Source organism: Schistocerca serialis, chromosome 2 (assembly GCF_023864345.2).
Source record: "Schistocerca serialis cubense isolate TAMUIC-IGC-003099 chromosome 2, iqSchSeri2.2, whole genome shotgun sequence".
Taxonomy (NCBI): domain Eukaryota; kingdom Metazoa; phylum Arthropoda; class Insecta; order Orthoptera; family Acrididae; genus Schistocerca; species Schistocerca serialis.
In genome coordinates this window covers 324,920,090-324,927,498 of record NC_064639.1, presented here as the reverse complement: position 1 = coordinate 324,927,498, position 7,409 = coordinate 324,920,090, and the positions used below count along the sequence as shown (strand labels likewise).

Genomic DNA, 7,409 nt, shown 5'->3' with positions numbered 1-7,409 from the left:
AATTTGCAGAGTGACTTGGCGGGGTACATCTTACTCGTCAAAATCAGGTGGACTCAAATGCTATATATCCAAAACAGGAAGGTTTGTGAGAATATGACGGATAAGCGATAATCTGACAAAAAAGGAAGCGAGAGGTGACCTCTATATCACATACCGCTCACATACGTCTCGTGAAGTGAGTGCAGTGAGAGAATTAGAGACTAATACGAAAGTTTTTACTGAAACAAAATCGGCAGCAGATGTTCCATCTTTTGTTTTCTTGGTACATAAGAGACAACGTTTCTTCTGTGAGTTTAGTGTGCCTATAAATGGATGGACTGACATCTTAATAGGTAGACTAAACTGACATCTGTCAATGGTCGCAAATCTAGTGTAACGACCACTGGAACGTGATACAGAACATCAGGACACGTACAGGGATATATTTGTAGACAACCATCGTGCGTTGGTGGCCGATGGTATCCTGTAGCACTATTAGTCATTTACTTTTCTATTCCACTCGAAAACAGAGCGAGAGAAAAAAAAAGACTATCTATATGCCTCCAAATAAGCATTAATTTCTCGTACCTTACTTTCATGATGTATACGCGAAATTTTTGTTGGTAACTGTAGAATCCTTCTGCATTCAGCTTTAAATGTTGGTCCTCTAAATTTTCTGAATAGTGTTCCTTGAAAAGAATGTCGCCGTCCCTCCAGGGATTCCCATTCCCACAGTGTAATCCAACTGCAGGAGAAAAATTATTCACCATTTGAAGGGACTTCCATTTTCAATTTAACTAATTAGTCAGTCAATTTCATGTCAATGACGTGCTGCCAGGCTGGTGGAAGCGAGGGCGACAGTACCACGGATATGATTCGTAAGTTGGAACGGTAATCAGGCGTTTTTCGTTGCCGTGAGATCTTTTAACGAAATCTCTATCTGCTACGTTCACAGGGAGAGATGGCCCTCATAATAAAACCACCTACGTTACGGGATTTATAAAGTGTTACATGGTATTAACCTGATTTTTACAACTCCTTTGTGCTGCTATTTAACTACCTCAAGAGACTATGTAGGTGATGAGGTATTTGACTACCTTAAGAGAGCTCGAAAGTGGGGAGGCATCGTGTTCAAAAATGGCTCTGAGCACTATGGGACTTAACATTTGAGGTAATCAGTCCCATAGAACTTAGAACTACTTAAACCTAACTAACCTAAGGAAATCACACACATCCATGCCCGAGGTAGGATTCGAACCTCCGACCGTAGCGGTCGCGCGGTTCCACACTGAAGCGCCTAAAACCACTCGGCCACAACGGCCGGCGAGGCATCGTGTGACAGAGGTTGAGCACACTCTTACCACTCTGTCATGATCCAAAATTAATTTAATATTCTAGTTATGTGATGCAAGACGTAACAGATATTAAGCTGATAAGAACAGATTTCACACTAGGAATCTGTGATGTGAAAACGCGTGGATCCTACGATTTCTTCTGTCTTCGACAAGAACGCACATAAAAGGGAGGAATCTGTATTTCACATGAGAAATTTGTGGTGTGTGGACAATAACATCCCCCTCTTGGACTGGGTAAAGTAGATTTTTTAAACTGAGAAGTCTATGGTGGGGGTGGAATTGCAGTTAGAACTCTATGTCCAAGCCATGCCTGCTTGTCTCGCAGTGTGCTAGGGTCATCGATGCTGGTCCATGGCCAGCGGCATGCGTTGTCACAAGGGTTCGGCTGACCAGAAGCTGCAGCTTAGCTTGTCGCAACTGGTAGGTACAAAGAAAGGCTGCAACCTGTCGGCTCTTCAGATGCACAATAAACTCAGTGGATAGCGCTGGACTAGGTAGAAGGTGACTGGCAAGTTTTTTCATCTTGAAATGCCACATTCAAGTAAAAAGCACTGCACTCATAAAAAATTATTGTACGATGTATTTCCCATGATTCTGTTGGCTAGGATGCGACTTAAGACTAGTAAGTAAGTATAAATGTGTTTCATTCCCTCATGCTGTTGCTACATGATTCCTGTATATGGGGAGCATGGATTTACAGCAGTTCTAGGACAGTGGTCCTAATATTATTACTCCTCCTTAAATCCTTCCCATCAGCTATTTCCCTGCCCTTCAGTGATAGTTTGCCATCCTGTTATTGTTACCAATCCATCCCACATAGATTGACTGGAGCAACTTACTAGTGCTTGACTAATAGTGGAGTGGCTAGAGCTACTCTCCAGTGCACCATCAATGGCAGCTACCCCTCCCCATCTCCCTTACTTTACAGCAAGAGGAAGAAATTTGAATTTATCACTCATTTTTGAATTTACTGCCAATAGGTGGAGGGGAATTAGACTGCACCAATATTCTGGGTCGGTCATCTTGGACTGTGGCGTCATAGACTGCACCAGTGTTCCAAAGATGATGAAATAAAGAGAGTACCTTAATCTTGCAAGACCAGCGATAAGCAAATTGGATTTTCATAAAAAATGAATGTGATATTAATATTAATTATTATTATTGTTATTATTATATCCACTGCAATGCAATTTAATTAGCATTTAAATTTACTGGGAAAATTCGAATTTACCACGAAAATTTGGATTTCCTGACGGTTTTGAATTTCCCAGTGGGGGATGGAGGGAGTAATTAATTGTTCAATTTAATTAATTTGATGTCAAAATTTTGCCAGAACCTTTTCTTTTACCTTCCAAATTTCAAAGGCAAAGATCTCCCAGAGAGGGGGGCAGGAAATACCCAGAGGGAGAAGGGGCAGGGGCTTCGCCATGGGCAGGGGTTTTCCCACAGGAGTCAACTAATGTTTTAACAATTTGATATCAAAAATGGTGCGGAACGAACTTTGTTCTGCTACTCCAGAAAGAGATGTATACACTGAACAGATGTACTCACAATAGATTGAAATTGTAGTATAAAGCCACAGATAATCAGATGCTAACTGAAACGCACTCAGTTACCAGAAGGGAAATGTGTGAAACTCTCAGTAACTATTATAACATAATACTATTTTGGATATATGTCAGTGGCGCAAAAATCGGTGTCTGAATACAAGAACGGATATAGAAAATAGCTATGGTACCTATAATGCTGTGGTGGTGTAATAGATAGCCTACCTGCCTAGTAAGCAAGTTTGCCTGGGCTCAAGTCCTGGCCACAGCACAAATTTTAATTCATTTCTTCAGCTTCCATCATTGTCGTAAAATTCAAAATATTGCATTCAGTCTTCAAATGTCGACTCACAAAGGAGAATTTAGAAATTTTTTCCCTACTCAATAGTACTCCTCTGGAAAGATGAATGACACAGTAGTAAGTATTAGTGGTGCAACTAAAATCACTAACGGTCAATAATGTTACAACACCTGTAGAAGTTCCCTTCAGATTTGATACAGAATTTCCTAGTGAATTACCTCTACTTTTAACCATAATTTGCAACTGTTCCTGGAACAGAGGTATGTTCTCAGGGTTTGAAAGAGTACGAGTCAGAGCTATCTTCACAAGTACTGTCCTACATCATTCACATCTACTTATAACAGAATCCTATAACATCTGGGTTCAAATATATTACACTTATTAGGAAAATACAACCTTCTCCGTGGAAATCATCAAGGGCTTGGAAAATATCGATCATGTTGCAGGAAATATCAGCTGCTCCCGCATCATTTCATCAGTGGATGGATAGAGGAAACCGGTTTGACCCGATGTTTCAAGACCTTCGGGAAGCTTTTGACTCAGTAGTATACCGACGCCCTCAAAATAACATTTGATCCTGTGCAGTATCCAACAGCGTTTACGAATGAATTCAAAATGTCGTGAAAAAACGCAGCACGTTATCCTGGATGGAGAGTCGTGTGTAGACTTTGATACAATACGTTATGTGCACCTAGGACGTGAATAATATGACCGTTAGTGACAATGTTATGCATTAACGACCTGTATTACTTGCAAACTCAAAGTTGCAGTTGACTATAAGAAAGCTGTACTAATATTCAATTTTATCCCGACAAATTATTAGTCTGGGAATTAGCTTTCAATGTTGGGAAATGTTTATTTCAGGATTTGCCAAGATGTAAAATTACGGTATCCTCTGATTAAAAATTAATGGGGTAACTCTAGAGTAAGTCAAACAAATCTCTGGTAGTTACAGCGTGGGGAGAAATGAGGGAGATGACCCTATAGGTTCCGTTGTAGATAAAGAAACCAACAGTCTTCACTCGTTGGTGCCGTATCGGTAAACTGCAGTTTGAAAACATAAGAGAATGCATTCGGAATACGTGTACGGCCCTACTTGAACGGTACCGGATAGTATGGGTCCAATATCGGGTCGGGCTAGCAATGGTCATCGTGCGTATATAAAGAAAGGCGGAGCGAATGGTCACACTTTTGAGTAGAGAAAGAGAGTACAACAGTAATGCTGAAAAAAGGTTCACCGGTAGACACTCTAAGAATGACGTCATACTGAGAGGGAACGCCTAATAGGTCAGTTAATTGGCTACATTAAAGTGTGGATGTGGTAGACGACGAGAAGATGGGGCGAGGATAATTCGCTAGTGGTCAGGTAGTGGCAAGAAGGCTACGAGTGTCCAAATCATTTATTAATTCACTTGGTGGATAAGAGTCCGCACTGCTATATAAAAGGGTGCAAAATTTCAACACTTCAGATTCAAAGTTGTCTGTTCATTCGGCATTTTAATTTCTTCCCATTACACACACATCAAAAAAAGTTTTGCATCACTCCAGTTCCCAGAACTCCTGAAGATAGATGTTGACTGTGGATATTGTATCACGGACACAGTCCCTTTGACTGTTCAGAGATGTCACTAAACCCGGCCAAATATGTAAACAACCACGCATGAGTCCGCAGCTCATGGTCGTGCGGTAGCGTTCTCGCTTCCCGCGCCCGGGTTCCCGGGTTCGATTCCCGGCGGGATCAGGGATTTTATCTGCCTCGTGGTGACTGGGTGTTGTGTGATGTCCTTAGGTTAGTTAGGTTTAAAAGTTCTAAGTTCTAAAGTCTGGGGGACTGATGACCATAGATGTTAAGTCCCATAGTGCTCAAAACCATTTGAACCATGCATGAGCAGCGCCTATTAGACGGAGGGGGTCCACCAGGAGGGAGGTACACGGCTCGTTTTGTCTGTAGTTCAATCACGCCTAGACGGTCAATACCTCGGGTCGATCGTTTCCGCATTGTTACTTTGTGCCAGGAAGGTCTCTTAGCAAGGAAAGTGTCCAGGCATCGCGGTGTGAACCAGAGCGATGTTGTTCGGACATGGAGGAGATACAGAGAGACAGGAACAGTCGATGACATGCCTCGCTCAGGTCGCCCAAGGGCTACTACTGCAGTGGATGACCGCTACCTACGGATTATGGCTTGGAGGAACCCTGACAGCAACGCCATCATGTTGAATAACGCTTTTAGTGCAGCTACAGGACGTCGTGTTACGGTTCAAACTGTGCGCAGTAGGCTGCATGATGCGCAAATTCACTCCCGAAGTCCATGGTGAGGTCCATCTCTGCAACCAGGACACCATGCGGCACGGTACAGATGTGCCCAACAACTTGCCGAATGGACCACTCACCGATGAGTGTCGCATATGCCTTCAACCAGACAATCGTCGGAGACGTGTTTGGAGGCAACCCGGTCAGGCTGAACGCCTTAGACACAGTGTCCAGCGAGTGCAGCAAGGTGGAGGTTCCCTTCTGTTTTAGGGTGGCATTATGAGGGGCCGACGTACGCCGCTGGTGGTTATGCAAGGCCCCGTAACGGCTGTACGATACGTGAATGCCATCCTCCGACCGATAGTGCAACCATATCGGCAGCATACTGGCGATGCATTCGTCTTCATGGACGACAATTCGCGCCCCCATCGTGCACATCTTGTGAACGACTTCCTTCAGGGTAACGATATCGCTCGACTAGAGTGGCCAGCATGTTCTCCAGTTATGAACCCTATCGAACGTGTCTGGAATAGATTGAAAAGGGCTGTTTATTGACGACGTGACCCACCAACCACTCTGAAGGATCTACACCGAATCACCCGTTGAGGAGTGAGACCATCTGGACCAACAGTGCCTTGATGAACTTGTGGATAGTATGCCACGACGAATACAGCAATGTGTGGTTTTCATGAGCAATAAAAAGGGCAGAAATGATGTTTATGTTGATCTCTATTCCATTTTTTTGTACAGGTTCAGAAACTTACGAAAACGAGGTGATGCAAAACTTTTTTTTGATGTGTTTATTTCATTCGTAGTATATCACATTTATTTTAGAATACTTCACGCGAGTCTGCTATAATCGGTTTCGATTAATCGCTTGGCCACAATGGAAATTTTATGTCTCTTGGGAGTAGATTGATTTCGACCAAATGGGAAGCTCAGACCATGAGGTCCTGCATGCTCGAAAAAGAATTGCCTTTACATTACGACTGGGGTCTAGTCTGTGTGCTGCTCCCGGTTCAGTTGAATGTTTGTTGGTGCTACTATGTTTAGACAGAAGACTGCGTTTGTCTGGTGGAGGTCCTTGCTGTTTGTAGAGATACTACAGTGAATGAAGAATTGGGTGAGACCATTTCACCTAACTTGCTGTGGTGACGCTTAGTTATTTTGATGAGGTTAGATTCACATTGCTTGGTTGTGACCACTCCGCGAACTGGATTTGGCCCGTGTGCTTGCGGGTAGTAAAATAGACGCTCATAGATGTTTATACATGGTTGATTGGACACTTATTATAGCAACGTACATTATATTGTTACTCTGACGTGATGCAGATTCAATGATGTTACCCTCTCCTGAAGTATAACACAGTTTTTACTTGTTCGGAAACTGTCATACAAGATTACGATTTTCGTATTGCTTGTCGTGAATTTTAATCTTGTAGGTTTGAGTATCCATATAGGGTAGTAAAATCACTTCCTTGGGTTCAGCTATAATGTAACTACTCATCAATCCATTTCTTTGGGCTTTATTACAACATATACCCCATCATTCTCTGTACTAAAGCAGAAGAGCGTGTCGCGTTGTATGGGCGCATTCTTGTGAACCTTTTGGCATCGCTTTGCAACCACAACCACTCAGTGGATCGGAAATCGATCACTGAATGCCGGCCGGTGTGGCCGAGCGGTTCTAGGCGCTACAGTCTGGAACCGCGCGACCGCTACGGTCGCGGGTTCGAATCCTGCCTCGGGCATGGATATGTGTGATGTCCTTAGGTTAGTTAGGTTTAAGTAGTTCTTAGTTCTAGGGGACTGATGACCTCAGAAGTTAAGTCCCATAGTGCTCAGAGCCATTTGAACCATTTGATCACTGAATTCCGATCTCAGAAGGCATTAATGATAAGCGACTTCTCGTATTTCCAGCACGCTGGGATGTTAAAATGTGAGCTACTTGTAATAATATTTCAATATGACAAAAAGC

General features: G+C 43.0%; 1 pseudogene; it reads right to left on the bottom strand.

Moving 5' to 3' along the window:
* Positions 1–1,285: 1,285 nt before the first annotated feature.
* LOC126458728 (U2 spliceosomal RNA) lies at positions 1,286–1,444 on the bottom strand (annotated as a pseudogene).
* Positions 1,445–7,409: the final 5,965 nt, after the last annotated feature.